Genomic DNA, 16,732 nt, shown 5'->3' with positions numbered 1-16,732 from the left:
TTCACGTGTGGTGTTGCAACTGATCCTGGCCCTCAATGTGCTTGAGGAACATGGCAAGACAAAATAAGTCCCGAGGTAGAACAAGGGTAACCTGCGCAACACTGCACAGACTCATTTTGAACAGGTCTCCCATCTTGGCGGGACATTCTCTAACTCCAATCACGTCCTCATCGCTGAGCTAGTGGCTCCTTCTGATTGGTCAAGATGCTTGTTTAGAGCAACATGGGATCTGTGGAGGATACCCTAATCCTAACCGCAATTTAGACAGATCTCACCTTTGGGTGATCAACAGATAATCACCAAAAAGTGCAATACATTCTTACAGCATTGTGTCGTGTAATGATCTTCTCTGCATAGTGTGTTATCAGACTTTCTATTTTTGCATGATATTAAAACACTAGGGTGTAAATATCTCATCTCCCAGGCTTATACAGAAGATGTATCCTGTCCTCCATTCTCCTGTTAGTTCCCAGTTGTCAAACTGTGGCCATTACAGTCTGGGTTGGGTTTCCCATAAGCATCCCAACACTGAGACAATCTTTGTTCCATTGTAAGCCGCGAGCACTGAGAGGCTTTTGGGAAGCTGGAACCTGGCTGTTCCCAGGATCCTTTTCACCTGAGCAGGAGAACAACAGGGGGAGAAAGGGGTAACACAGAGAGAGGCTGTTGGAGAGCAGGAATAATGTGAATACAAACATGCATGCAGACGCACACATTCACACAAGAAAATGGACACACACACACTCACACACATATACATGCAATTAATATTCTTTCTCCAACACACATACATGCTTGTACCTCAAATGAGCTGATTGTTTGGTCCAATTTCTGTCAGGAGGCAAAACAAACTTGTTTTAACCAAAATCTGTACAAGCATAAAATGTGTTCAAGTATATTCAGTTCTATTCTGAAATGCTTGAGCCATGCAAACATCTCAGGGCACGTTTGCTTACATGCAGACGGAGAAGCTCCAAACGCCAGAGTCTGTGCACGGCCCTGCTAGGTGAGTGCCTTGATGGTTGACCCCAAATTAACTACTTACTGTAAAAGCTGGGGTTTACTTGAAACAAAGTAGTTGTTTGATGTGTCATATGACCACGTCTGAAGGCAACAGTGTTTATAGCTGTATGTACCGGCCATACTCGAAGGCTGGGCAAAAAGCCTGTTGTCACAGACACAGGTGAGACATGATAATTGTTCAAATCGGGATAATGGCGCACACTTTCGGAAAGTTTCATCTTGAAGTGAGTGTTGCACTCATTCACACACACACACACAAAAGTACCAAAAGTAGTTGTGTGAAGCATGAATTAAGAGAGCTTGAGAGAGAAGTTCAAACCCTGCATACTTCCTCACATCCGGGCACATGGCTGATCACAAAAGATTGTTGGACAGTCCCCCCCAATTCTGACGCTGGCACAGTGTGGGGGGTTTCAGATGTTGTTTTACCATCCATTTGAAGAATACTGAGGCTTTTCATTATGAAATACATTTAGAGCTCCCCTCATTCTCTTGAAAACAAAACTCCCTAATTGTTTTAACATGAAAACAAGGTGACAGGCCAGAGGAGGTTGAGATGCATATCAAACTATTGTATTTGTGAAGTCATTTTATAAACACCTACTAGCTAGTTACCATCTCTAATTTCTGACAAGAAACAGTGGAAATAAGTGATATGCCCCCTGTTTCCTGTCAGCAATTATGACATTTGAGGGGGAAATGAATGTCAAACTTCACCAGTGGGTTAACACATTAAGCATGAACCTTTGCAGCTGTGAATACCACTGATGGTGATGCATTCTTGAAACAACAAAATTCTGAGATTATGATCAGGTCGAGGTGTGTGTTCAAAAGGCAATGCTGTGCTATCAAAGTGAAATATTGCTTTAAAACCTCAATGCTGTGCCAGGAGGCCAGGCTTGTGTGACGGGACCCCACTAAACTTCTGAAATATCCATCACCCTCACATTCAGAGTTCAGCGGAAGTGCTGTCAGGGTTGAGTATGTGAAACCGATTTCTAGGACAAGATCTCTACGCAAACATCATAAGGCCTCTGTTAAACCAGTTTGATCAGCAACCTGTTTTCTTGCTGAGCATGTCTTCCGCTCTTTGGTCTGTGGAGTGTGTGTGTTTGTGTGGCTTGTGTGTGCGTGTGTCTCCTCAGTGAGAAGGTCAAGAGGATGTAAATCACCCCGTCAAAAGTGAGCGCTGTGAAAACATCCTGAGTGCACACTGAGACCCCCATGCACACACACACATACACACACACAGTAATAATTCAGCTGGTGGAGTGAAGTGACGGAAAGTATAAGAATTAAAATTAAACTGAACACAAGTGCTTTTCTTTGTCTCTAGGAACGAAATATGAAGATTGTAACATGAACATCTATGCATCACTGTCACTTTTGGATAAAAGGATGAGTCAAATGGCACTTGTGTTTTGTCATACTGACAAAACATAAGTGCAAGTTGACAAGTTGACAAACCACATCTAACACAATAACTTTTAAGTGACTGCCGCAAAAAACTTTTTTTTAAGACTTTTAGATCCACATATGGTTGTGACACCATACTTCATCAGCAAATCTGACCACAGTGTATCAGTTTTGTTTCCATTTTACTCACCTCGGAAACTTATTTTTCGGTTTCCCATGTCAGCGGTAGACGGCTGAAAGCGTTGCTACAGCAGAGAGCTAAATATAACACAGCGACATCTGTGCTAAGAAGGTTTTGAAATCATGCAGATAGGCGTTTTGTAGAGATGTGGGCTGTGAAAATGTGAACTTCTCAGTTATTTTAAGGCCAGACTTACAGGCAGGATGGTGAGTAAGGTAAAGTAGTGAGTAAGGAGATGTGGCCTTGAAGACGTGATTCACTGGACTTAAAGTTCATGTTTTGAACCTTAATATTAAGTTTCTCCTCCTGATCATTATAGACCTGTAATTTGAGTTATGATGGGTTAAGAAAGTTCTTTAGTCACATAACATAACAAATGCATGGCAAACAGTATAATGTTATTCAATTTTAGATGGTCAAATCAATTCTAGGTTATACCTTTAAAGAGCAGCCCCATGTGAAATCAGAACACCCAGGTGCTCTTTCTTTTTAACATATTTTTAAAAAGTATTTTAAACTGCTTCAAGTCATATATTGTCCTGTAGCTGTCACTGTGAAATACAAAAAGTGCTTTGATGGCTGTCAGAGACCAATCAAGTCATGGGTCAATGGGTCACATAGCAACAGGCTGCAAAGGCCACAGAGGAAGAGAGAGAGAGACACACAGAAGAGAAGAAGCAGGAGGGCAAAGACAAATGCTTATCGCTTGAGTGCCCTCGTGTCGGCAGCGCCATCTCTGACTGTCACCACCTTGAGTGACACACATCGGGGTTGTGGGGTCAGCAGGGGTGAGGAAGTGTGATGTATGTGGGTGTGTGTGTGTGTGTGAGGAGCTGTAAACTTCCTTGGAGAGGAACAATAAAAGCAGTGATTGCAGGACAGGTTTTGAGCCCATTTGACCAAACATAGTCTCAGGAAGTAAACCCAGGAACTAATCGAGACCTAAAAGTTTCTTTATTTCATTAACTGTCAAAATTACACCAATAAGAGATTAAAAAGAAAGTCTGCTATAATTATAATTTAAACATCAGTGGTATTAAGCGAAATTCCCATCCAAAAGTTTTAATATTGACTGAATATTGAATTCTGCAAACTAGTTTGCCAGTTTGCTGCAAGGTTTGTGTTTGACCTCTCAAAGCTGTTCACAAAATCCACCTTGATACTTTCTGGGTGATAAAAATGTAATATACAGCAGCAGGGGCTTGGTGGCCCAGGAACCAAAGCTGGAACTACTGTCCCAACCAAAATTCTGTATATACAGCGGTACGTTTTCATTGTTTTCGTTACTTTTCTTATAAAGTATGTCGTGGTGACAAATGTAATCAGTGCTTGGATGTTCAGATGCAAAGCAAGGGAGTTGCAGGGAGGTGGTCCTGTTGCTACTTAGTTGTACATAAACATAATTTCCAGGAGGCAGGGTTGATAGTACATACCTGTGGTAGAAAAGCAGACAAAGTTCCTGAGTTCCTGAAAAGGTTTCTCAAAAGGATTACATGGTAGAAGAGGGCCATTATCCTGCACAGTGATGCAGTTTTGGCCTTACATTCACATCATTTTTCCAACCCAAAACCAAAGCATTTGAAAAATGCTCTTCACAGTGGATGAATTTCATAGTGAACAGGATAAAATTTAAATTCTCGAAATTACGAATGTTGACAACCTTCACAGATACAGGTAAATAGATTGTAGCAGCAGCAAGTGTCAAAACGTCTGCTGCCTCGAGTCATTTTATAATATTACTGATCACAATATAGGAGTTGTCATTGACCCACATTTACTGTATGTGCATATTGTCAGGTGATGCAGCAGCCTTGAAATTACTTGATTACGTATAATTGCTAGCTACATAACAGATGAACATATGAAAGAACACAGATACGTATAAGTACGAGTGAGTGACTGAATCTGTTGAATGGTTTGAAGGGTAAATGAGAAAGAGTTTGAAAGATTGTAAAATGTCATCTTATTTTGGTAAGTTCTGTTCTGTTCTATGTCTCTACACCAAATAGGAATTCAAATTGGAGCTAATGACAAAAATATCTAATATATCAAATTATTGTTTTTTATTTACTATGACCTCTTCTGATGTTTACAGTAATGGCAGATCAGGGAACTTCAAAGAGAAGCAGAAATTGTGACATGTTTTTATCTTTAAACCTAGCAATTTTGGTGGTCACAGGCGATTGTGGAGAAACAGGAATATGGTATTGTAATAGAAAAACACAATAGTAACCAAAGTAACCAGGCAGAATTTTAATGCCAAAACATCATGGCAAAGGTGAAAAAAGCACAAACCTGAGCAAAAGCAGAGCCAAACTCTCAGTTTCATGTGGCTAAAGTGACAGGAAATAATGAATGGGTGACATTTGGGGGGACACTTGGCCACGTTTTACATGGATGAGACGGGTGGAGGACAGGAAGGAAGCAAAGTGTTATGTTTGCACATATGTGAACGCCCACGCATGTGTATTCATTGCAAAAACAACAACAACAAAAAAAGAAGGAAGAAGAAAAATGAAGCAAGAAGCATTTTGACACTCTTTGATAAGCTTCATTAAAGGAAGAACAGTAGATGAAGGTGAAGGGGGGATGGTGAGTGAAGGTGGAGGAGTGTGTGAGTGACAGAATAGAAGATAGGTAGGGGGCAAGGCAGTAGGTGGGTGGTGTGACCATTGTGAAAGGATAGGCTACTGTTAGTCGGGTGGGAGCTGCAGAGGAGATTGGAGGTGAAGTGAGGGTGTGACTGACACATGGATAGAGATGACTAGCAGGGGGTGGTAGGAGGTGGCAGGCAGAGAATAATGGTGGCAGGATGCGGGTGTGCTGCATTGACGATGGTGTGTGGTGTGTGGTGTGTGTGTGTGGTGTGTGTGTGTGTGTGTGTGTGTGTGTGCCACCAGAGGCTATGCACGGTATCCATGTTGTTTCAGGTGTCCATACACCCCCAGCCAACCAGCAGGCCCTGGAGGGAGGACTGGCAGCTCATTAGCCTGATCAAAGACTCCACTTCCCCCTCTGGTTTAACACACACACACACACACACACACACACACACACACACACACACACACTCTCTCTGTGCTGTGTTTACCTGGCTAATCCGAGGCTAATCTACCTGATATGCAGGATGTAGGGATCAATTAAGGAAATGAAGGTGTGGTGATGAAGGGAAGGGTGGAGAAGGAAGAAAAAAGAAAGGTGAGGTCCAGAATGAAATGTTACATTTCTAGGTCAGTTATGCCGATTCCTCCTCTTTTACAGAACAGAGGGTCAAAGAAACATGCAGGACACAAATAAGCTCTTTGGACAGATTTATTGTTGCTTGGTGGTGAGAGGATTGGTGTCATGGTAGCCTCAGAAAAACGATTTATTTCCAATATATTTGTATAAATCATACATCTGTTAAAATATTTTTTATAAAGCAAAAGGCAATCAGCTGTAAAAGTTTGGTTTGGTTTGGTTACATCAATAAACATTAAAAAAAAAGCTTATATACTGCTTATGAATGCTAAATAGCAGGGGTTCAAATAAAGTAATATTATTTGTAGTTACAATTGTGCGATATAACGGCTTTTTTGTGTGTGTCTTACAGACTACTGTTCAGTTGTGGACTCATTCAGACTTATTAATTTCAGTTTCTGTTATACCTGTTTAAGGTATCAAGTTACTGCAGACGCACATGTAAATGCACTGATATAGCTCATCTGATGCTGAAAAATATTCTTTGTATACTACAATGAGCTGACTGTCAGGATGTAATCATTACCACTGACTCAGCTCCTGAAGCTGAAGTGATTCATATTAGTGAGAATCGTATCATGTAAAAATAGATCCTATAGTGAAGAGCCACTTTTTCTTTTCTTTTCATATTGAATCGGATCCTGATTCATATCCTGTATTGACTGGGCCTTAGTTTGGAAATTGACCACCTCATCATCCATCACAACAAAAGAGCTGGTGAGTCAAAGCATCCCTCTTGAGCCACATCCTCTCAGCTCAGGAGGAGATCTTGTTATATTAATCAGAGGCTTGTGAAGCACACTGACTATACTCACACGCACCAACTCTCAGGGGCTAAATCTGATTTACCTTTACAGACTGTAAACTACTATTTCAATATTAAAATCCTACAGAGGGTTTAAACACTTCAGAGTTAATTTAACGGCCAGCCCTGAGCCATGGCAGCTCCATAAGTGGACAAAAATATATTTTTGACTTTTTTTGTGACAAAATTTACAAATACAATAACATAAAAGTAACTAAAAGACAATAAACTGGACCACATCATTTTTAAATAAAAAAATAAAAAAGACTACCCAAGTAAAATCAGGTTTAAAAAAATCAAGTAAAATCAGCATAAAGTTTTATGAGGGGATTTTAAAAGATTATATAATGACTCAGTGAGCCATATTTCATCAGTTAGGTGTTTCCAGGACCTTGGGCCCCTGAAGGCTCTACCATTGATAAAGTCCTGTCTTTTCGCAGGAAAGGCAGAGTTTGATGTTTCGGGAAATATGCTTATTCTCTTTCTTGTCCAGAATTAGATGAGAAGATACCACTGCGTTAAATATGAAACCAGGGTTTGGAGATGATTTGCTTAGCTTGACATAAATACTGGAAATAAATGGAGACAGCTGGCCTGGCTCTGTCCAAAGTTCAAAACTCCACCTTCATCACCTCTAAAACTCACCAATTATACTTCATTTGTTTAATCCGTACACGAACAGAAAAGCAAAAATGACAAGTTGTGTTTCCCAGCTGTTTCCCCCTGCTTCCAGTCTTAATGCTAAGGTAAGCTAATTGTGTCTTGAGTCCAGCTACATACTTAACACTAACACAGATTCCTTTAAAACAATGTAGGACACTTTAGAACATGAAAGGAAATTTGGTAAGAAAATAACAGCTCATTGCAGGTTTACAGACTCTTACAGGTAACAGACAGCAGGCTCTATTATGTCAGCATCCACTGGCTGACATCATGTATTTAATAAAAGCCCAACACTGGTCTGATATGTCAGCCTAACCCTGTTCCCTGTTCCCAGTTCCCACACCTACTTTCATAAGCCTGCAACCAAAAATCTTCGCAGGTATTTTCCCAAGATGAAACTGATTTTCCTTTGTCTGCCACCCACTTTATCCCCCTCGTGTTCCTCCTGATGGCTCACAGGAAGTTGCCGTTGCTGTCCCACGTTCATCCTTTGCCGTCTCCTCTTTTCCTGTCCTTTCTCCCGCCACGTCTCCTTCCTCCGCTCCCCTTCTCTACTCCTCCCCCCAATCATTTTTTACTCCTCTCATCTCCCCCTCGTCTTCCTCTCACCTCCTTCCTCCTTTCCTTTGATCTCCTCACCCCTCTCATCTATCGTCTTTTCTTCTCCCTGTTCCGTCCTCCTGCCCTCTCCTCTCATTTACCTCCATTTTTTCCACTCATCTGATCCCCTTGTCTTTCCTCCTCTCCTCTACTCCTTTCCTCTCCTCTTGTCCTCCTGTCCCTCTTCTGAAGGCTTAATTTAAGCTTGTCATCAGAGTGTCTGTGAGCTGAAGTTGGATACTGCTGATGCTGCAGCCATCACAGCGTCTGGGGTGCCTGCAATACTGTTGGTCTCTATTTGTGCCTGTTTCACATGACAAAGTGATTATTTCTCACTCTTTATTTGCAACTCTATTGAGAGCAGAGACACATATGTAAAAAAAACAGAGAAAAATAAGGCTGAAATACATTTGGTTCACAGACAATCTAAAAATAGAGAACATGTTGTGGATTTTACCAATGTGTTATCTGGCTCTGAGACAGGCTGGCTTCTAAATTCGACTTTAAAAAAAAAAGCAGTATTGGTGCTAAATGTGTCTCTTTTCCTGACAATATTATTCATACACCCAGTGTAAAGCAAATCTATATAGTTTACAAGTTAACATTGCCTTCATCGCGTTAAGTCAGTCATGGAGTAAGTAACTCCAAGAGCCACAACCATGGCAACAACTCACGTGCCCATACATGTTCATCAGTTTTTAGTGTCCTCTGGAAATGTTGTTTTGTAACTTCTGTTTTTTTTTTCTGTACAACTTGCAGCTTTTCTGTCTTGTGTTTTCTTTATTTGTTTGTGTTTTCTTGTATTTGCAGCATGTTTCATATCGCGCTATGTGATGTCAACTTGGTGAAGACGCTTTTTTGATTGTGTTTTTGTCTATTTGCATCTATTTTCTTCAATCGAGTTCTCAAGGCTGCTGTCATTTTCAGAATACATTAGTCTACATCATGTTTAGGGAGGAAAAATTAACAGGGAGGCAAGTAAAGCTCAGCTATGGTTTATCATGTTGTACCAAGATCCACATCATATACTCACACAAGCATTAAAAGTTCCTTACATTACCCACCTAATTTATATCACTGAGACAAAAAGTGAAAAACTCTTGTTTCACACTTTAAGGTATTTGTTATTGCTGCTGTACTTTTACGGAATTTAATCTCTGTACCTTGCTACTATCTGCCTATCTACTTCTTTAAATATACCCTAAAAGTTAAAACGACAAGCTGTAATGATCAAAACAGATATTTTTAGCTACTGAGGTTGTTGGAAAGTATGACTGTCTGCTTAATTTGTGTCACCAGCTCGTACAACTTAACTAGATTTTACTATAAATAACTGTGGCTTTTCTCATTAACGTGAAACCATTAACACATTGACACTAGCTGTGCAAAGGTTAAAAAGATCTGTTTATTCATAAGTGGAGCAGTAAGCTCTAAAATATATCAGTGTGATCTTCACATTGAATTTAAACAGGAGTTTGAACTTGTACTTGTATGTATATGTAATTCATTTATCAATGCTCAAGTCCCACGTCAAACTGGAAGATATGGATAAGATAAAGAGGATTTGTAACCTTTGTATTGACAACCGACTTGCAGACAATATCTTTCGGCAGCCAGTTGGCTGGTGGTGCAAGTAAAATGTAACTTAAAGAAAAGGTGGACTTTGATGGGTCAAGGTAAGTCTCAAGAATCTGTTAATTGATTTTCATACTAAACTGAAATTAATGGAAGGCAATGGCTGAGTGCAAAGTCAGAAATTATTTTCGTGATAGTTCCTCTTGATAGACCAAGTTTTTGTTGAACATTGCACCTGAAAGTCAGGTACAATAAAGAGCTCTGCTCTGCTGGTTGACATCTTTTACCCCTGACAGTCACTGCTGATAACGGGCTGTAAATAGCACACCACCCTTGGAAAGTGACACATCACGAAAACACCTACAACTGAGCATGACCGAATTTGATCATAACAGAAACCATCGGGCTGGAACAACGTAGGTTTAAATGGCTCTTTCGACAAAACATTTAACTCAAACCACAATGAGACATTTCTACTTGATAACTCCTAGATTACATTATATTATATAGATTGTATTATATTCATATACACGTAAAAAAGTTGAGACAAATCTGTGGATTTTAGCAGTGAAGCTTGCTGCTCTGTTCAGTTGAAAAATTCCTGAAAAAAGCGATGTAGTTTTGACTTCGTGGCTCTCGTCTAAGCTGGAAGAACCCCGCCGGGCGAAGGGAGGAAAGGAGAGCTCCGGTGGAAGTTGACCTTCGACCTTTCTTCAGAGGAGTGACAGGACCCCGACTGCACTGCGACCTCCAGGGACCAACCAATTGCTGAAGCGTGACCTGCCGACAGGGGCGTGGCCACAAAGGACCTCGCTTCTCCTCTCCACCGCTCACATTCTGGGCATTCCAAGTGTCGCTGTGAGCACATATCATCCAGGCAGGCACCACAGGGATGAGCACACACACATGCACACACATGCACACACCACACAGAGATTCAGTGGAGACATGTAACTCAGTACATTTTACTTTAGTATGTTATTTCATGCCACTTCATACTTCCAAGGACAATATTGTACATTTATTTGACAGCAATAGTTATTAGTTACTTTGATGAATTAAGATCATAAAAAACATATACGTTCATAAAATATGATGCACTGTTATAAAATATGATTTAACCCAGTAGTGTTTAAAATTGTTCAAATAAGCCTTGTCAAGAGAAAAAGGCTGCATATTAAAGTATCTGCATAAATTATCTAATATATAATATCGTATGATACTAACAGGGACCATTATTCTGCATTAAGTAGTTTTACTGTTGATATAAATAGTATTTTTTGCTGATAATACTTAATTACTCAAAACAGGACTTGCAACTTTATCTTAAGTAGAGGATCCAAATACTTCCTCCACCAGTACACAGGCTCACTCTACACATGGACAGTTTTCCCCTCATGTCTCAGGGCTTTACAATCTGTAGGATAGCCAATTTCTCTCCTTAGACCTTTGATTCAGATAAGGAATAGTTTAAAAATTTTATTACAAACAGGAAAAACTTCAACTAGAGCAACAGAACAGTTGGCTCATGTACAGAAGTAGCAGGAGAGTTAGCCTACAATGTAGAGAAGCAAAGTGCTGGTTGAGCCTCGATCACAAAACCAAATGGCAAAAACGTGGTGTTTTTCCTTGGGAATTTGGTAATCTCAGAATTAGTTTCGTACATGCGACATGTAGCCCACACATGCTGTTTTCATTTCTATTCTATTTTGTCTTTCATGTACTCCATTAAGACTCACTGGGACAGGGATCATTAGCATTTCAACTCAGTTTGAAAGTCAAAACTCTGCTGCTGTCTGTCTGTTAGCTTATTTTGGCACATTCATACGTTTTAATATGAGTGATGTGTATGTTTTTACGGATGCCTGGTAAAAAGCATTGGCACCATATTGGTTGTTCTTTGCTGTTTATGTATTTGTGGACTACTTGTGTATCCTTGGCACAAGGGCACCAAGGACCTACTCTGTGTGTGTGTGTGCGCTCGTGTGTTAGCACAGTAATGTGTTTTTTATTTGCCCTCCACGTGTGGTTCGGTTTAGAGCGGTGCAGTCCGCATCCCATCCTGTGGGATCAGGCTCAACACACACACACACACACACACACACACGCACGGTCTCGACACTGACCCAGACAGAACCAGACCAGGCTACACACTAATTACATGCCTGGAATTAGACATAATATCAGCCAGCCGGTTGACTATGGAAACAGTGATGGAAGGCCAAGTTTAGGGGTGTGTGTGTTCATGTGTGTGTGTGATTTCTGCATGCACTGTACGGCCATGAATCTTCATGGATGTCTTTCTGTGAACGTATATTCATGTTTTTGTGCAACAGGAGTCAAATATGAAGTCGGACAAAAGAAGGAGAAGATCAGGAAGTGCAATACATAACATTTACTCATAAGCCATAAGAGACGAGTTGATCTTTGGTGCTACAATTTAAACTTTCCTGATGTCCATCATCTGGTCGCAGGAGAATCTGTTGCATCTTTTCTTCAACATTATCTATGGGAGAGAGTTTCCAACAGTGTTGTAATGATGCTCAGTTCTAAAGATGCAAAGTGTTTTCTCCAGTGTTTTGCCTAGCACAGTGTCCTGTAGTAGTTTCCACAGTATCCATGGAGAGAGGAGTGACAGTCTAGAACTGGTGCAGCAGGAAAATGCTGACAGGGTTTGGACAGCAGTCTTCTCAACCCCACGATTAACAAAACATTTAAGTTCAAATGCAGTTTTAAGGCAAGAGTGGCATTTTCATTTTAGAGACACGGTGCACCTGTGAAATTGATGCTGAACTTGTTCTTGAAAAGTGAACAAATTGATAAAAATACATCGGCCCTGCTAATTTTGTTCTCTCATGGCCGCTGTTGACGTATCCTCTGGAGTCTGTCTATTCATTAGTGAATCCAATTTATACATCATGTAGAGACCGGTTTCACACAATATCTCATTTATGTCTGTGCACCAAAATAACTCTTGAATTATTAATATGTTCTGTGGAATTTACAATGGCACATCCATAGACTTTAAATGAAAAAGGCACCAAAATAACTTGTGGAGCTTGATAAAAATCAATTTACATGTAAATAGACAGTTTTATTTCTTACATTTTTCTACTGTATTTGTGTGTAGAAAAAGTGAAACTATTTTTTCAACCTTGAACAGTATTATAGTTATACTTTGAGTGATTATCACTTGAGAGTTGGGCATTTTTATTGGCGTCATTTTTCTTGTATTTTGGGCTCCTGGTAGCTTTATACTGTCTTAAATTGGCAAAATGACAGAAGGTCAGACTTTCAGCTGAGGTTGCGCCGAGGGTAAGGAGGGTAAGGACAGTTTAAAAGGTGCTAGACAAAGACAAAAATGAATGCACAGAAAGTCAGAAAAAAATTACCAAAATTCACCTAGACTCCATTAACTGAAAATACTGGCTGGTATTTATTTTCTGTGCCATTTCGCAATTTGCTCACTCACATTATAGCATGTCAGGAACGGGTCTGAGTGACGACATCAAAGAGTAGAACAAACTAGCAACCAAATTCACCAACAACTGCTTTCGTGTTGCAGGAAAATTAGATAACTAATTCAGATTTAGATTTATTTACTCAAAGGAATGGAGGAGGGGCAACATTATACACAAGAGAATAATGACAAAGCTGTGGCACAGAGAAGGAATGACCTGCAACATAAATCAGCTAATGAAGGTACGATGCTCTTTAAAAAGACACCTAGTTTACAGATGACCCGGGAAGCACTTTTTCCTGTTTTTCATCCATAGCTACACTGCTGGTTTCCGGTGCTGTCCTGACTCCCTGAGTTCATTTGAGCATATAAACAATGATATAGAAGAAATAGTCAAGCGTTTGGGACTACTCAATCCTAGGCGTGTTATTCCCCTTAGGACCACCCATGCTAAAAATGTATCACAGTGTTTTAATGAGATGGTTTTATTGATCCCCACAGGGAAATTCTTTCATCACTTCTCCACCAACCCAGGAAGTTCAGAGGTCAGGGTCAGCGACAGAGCAGCGCCCCTGCAGCTGACATGGATTCAGGGTCTCGCTCGAGAGCATTTCAGTGGGGCAGATGCTTGTCAACATGGACACCGCGTCTGGGCCATCCAGTGAAAATATAGTCTACCTGACCTTGAGGTCAGGAGCTTCCAAACTAGGGATCCTCAAGTGCCCCTGAGAGTCACCAGTTAATGGAGTTTTTCACAACTGATCATAGCTTATAGGAATCTTAGTTTTGTACTAAATAAGCTGAAAAAATCTGACAAAGGGCTTGTAGACTATTTGCAGTTATTTTGAGGTCACTTTTTGGATGGCCAATGCTCAATGTAATACTCTTGCCCATAATAGCAAAGAGAAAAGCTTCTGCTAAATGGCATGTGCTACTTGAAGTTGTCTCAAGTATGACCAACCCAGACCAGGTGAGGCCACATTTCCTGGGACGGCTGCCCAGAAAAAAAAAACAACAACAACATCCTATGGGCTCACTGCTGATCTGGACAGACTGCTGCGGCTGGAGACCAGGGCTTTTCTAACAATGGGTGTGACTATCTGGGGCCACAAAACCCATTTCCTCCTGCGTCACCATGTCAAATTATTGGTCACGATTTTTCCTTTCAAAATGTCAAATGCTCATGCAAAGGTTTTAGCCTTATGTAGAATAAAGTTTTGTTTGAGCCGACTATACTGACAAAAGAATCGCTTGGTTTGGGGTAAAAGTAGAAATATTTGAATTGTGGTGATGACATGAATTAAACATGATGAATTAATGACTGAAAAACAGAAAAGTTACATTTCAGACAAAGAAGAAGTTGACCCTTGAAAACATGGAGCCTACAACAAAAACCTAACATAACAAAATCTAGTATTTACTAATGCATTTGGAGGGAGCAAAGAAGACATAACACACAGGTTGCTTGGTCAGACAAGAACCAAGAGGTTATTTTTGCACATGCTGAAAGTTTCTGCATCTTTGTTTTGATATATCTGTAGAACACTGTTCACTGTAACTCGAATTTAAAAGGGATTATGGTAGATTAGTAACAGATAATGAAGTGAAACTGGTTTGTTTAGTGTCAAGATATTTAGATTTTCCAAAGCCCACAAATATATATTTGATTAAAAGTAATATAATAGTTGGGATCTTGTTACAAAACAACCTGTTGTTAAATTCCTATGGCAGCAGAGCCAGTGTAGCTCATTTGGCTTCTCTCTTGTTATTCCTTTACAGGAATTTTTGAGCTCTCTAATGGCTCTAAGTGAATTAGGTCTAATGTATCCTATTATGGTGCAATGAGGGCAGGCCAAAGTCATCAAACTCTTTATTTTGATGGATGTGGACACACAGACTCACACAACCACACATACATGCGCCCCCGCCCCCTTCCTACCTCTCTTACCACACACCTCTCCTGACTCCAAAGCACACAAACACACCTCCTGACCAGGCGGGCTGCGAGGAAGGAAGTCAATATTTGAGGAGTTGAAGCTACCTGGCCTCGTGGTCGAGATCCACCTCTTACTGTAGGCAGACTATAGAGTTTTCTACAATGCAGCCCTCAGCTCGCTCACACCATTAGTTATTCTGTTACTATTGGCTCTAAGCCTACCCTACTGTTTAAAAGAAAAACCCACCCTTTACGGTAACACTTTACAAAAACACAAGTGCTGGTGATGTACTCTACTTGTCAGACATACCCCCACAGCCCTTTCATATGAGATTAATACCCCTTCACCTTCACCACCAGCCATGTTCCAAATATGTTCTTATGAATTCATTATAAACTGGATGTGTCAGAAGCTGGAGGTACAATTTACCCATTACTTTTAGCTATTTCAACCATTTAGCCATTATTATATATTGTTTTGTAACTGTTTATCCATTAGGCTACTTTTAGCTCACTGTTTTTTTTTTTCAACTGTTTATTTATAGCTATGTCAACTGCCTATTCATTACTCAAACAATTTCAACCAATTATCCATGACTTTCTTAACTATCTATTTCAACCATTTATCCAGTAGTCAACTATTTCAACATTCACTCTCAGTTGTGGTGACAACAGACTCAAGTTGATGGGCAGCTTACTGGTTATTGTAAATTCTCTAAAGATCAGTATCAAACCAATTTAATCCCATTTGGTTGTTTATTTTCCTCCCTAACACAAATATGTGGATACGTTGTTAAAATCAAGTTTAGGTGGGGTTATTATATTGAGCTTTCTGTAGCCCCAGGCAGCTGCAGAAATACCACTGGTTGGGAATCAATGCTCTACTGTATGTTTGAAGTATCTCTGTTATTCCCATGAGCAACTTATACAAAGATGATGGGACATCATACTGAGATATTTCCAGAAAAGATATAATGGGGGAAAAAACTGTATTATTTAACAGCAACAATAAACATCAGATTTTGATATAAAATGATGATACGTAACATTGTGAGTGTCCCTCATAGTTTCAATCGTCTTTGCATCAACATCCTTTTGTAAATTTGACTAACAAACACTGTGCTCCACAACGGGGGAGAATATCATCATGATCATGGTCACCCTTCTGACTGCACCAGAGGTTCAATGTTCACAGCTAGAAGGTAGAATAGGATGTCTAAATGTTCCTTAACAACACAAATATTTACAGGAAGCGAGCAAAGGAAACTTGCGAAACTCGGGGACAGAACTCTAAAGAGAGATGGAGTTTTCTGTGGGGTTGAACTGATTTTGAATGTTTGTATTTAATTTTAAATGCAGCTATTTTTACTGCTGTTATACTTTAAACATTTGGTGGGGACTGAAGTTGAAGCATGGACTTTTAAATAACTTTTTATTTCGCAATATTCAGTCAAAACTGCCTTTTTATTGAATAATTCCTCTCCACAGCTGTTGCATTGGTTCAAAACTGTGCAATGAGCTATTGTTTACTGTATGTTGTATGTGAATATTAAGCACCATAAAACAGCATTATACCTCTTCATTTGTGAGCCAGTTTTTGTGTTATCATCACTTCTCAAGTTTTCTCTTCAGGATTTTATTTCATGAAAGCTGTGAGCCCACAGACATGGTGACCGGGTGTGAAATACACTTTGAAGGCATTCAAAATCTTCAGGCTGTCTCACTGCAACTACAGCCCCACACAACTGTTAATTGGTGAGAAATGCGTATTGTGAAGTGCCAAGTGGGGGTGGGGTGAAGTAAATGATGGCTTACCTGCAACAGGAAGCTTTT

The sequence above is a fragment of the Enoplosus armatus genome, chromosome 13 (genome assembly GCF_043641665.1).
Source record: "Enoplosus armatus isolate fEnoArm2 chromosome 13, fEnoArm2.hap1, whole genome shotgun sequence".
In the NCBI taxonomy this organism is placed as follows: Eukaryota; Metazoa; Chordata; class Actinopteri; order Centrarchiformes; family Enoplosidae; genus Enoplosus; species Enoplosus armatus.
This window is presented reverse-complemented; position numbering follows the sequence as displayed.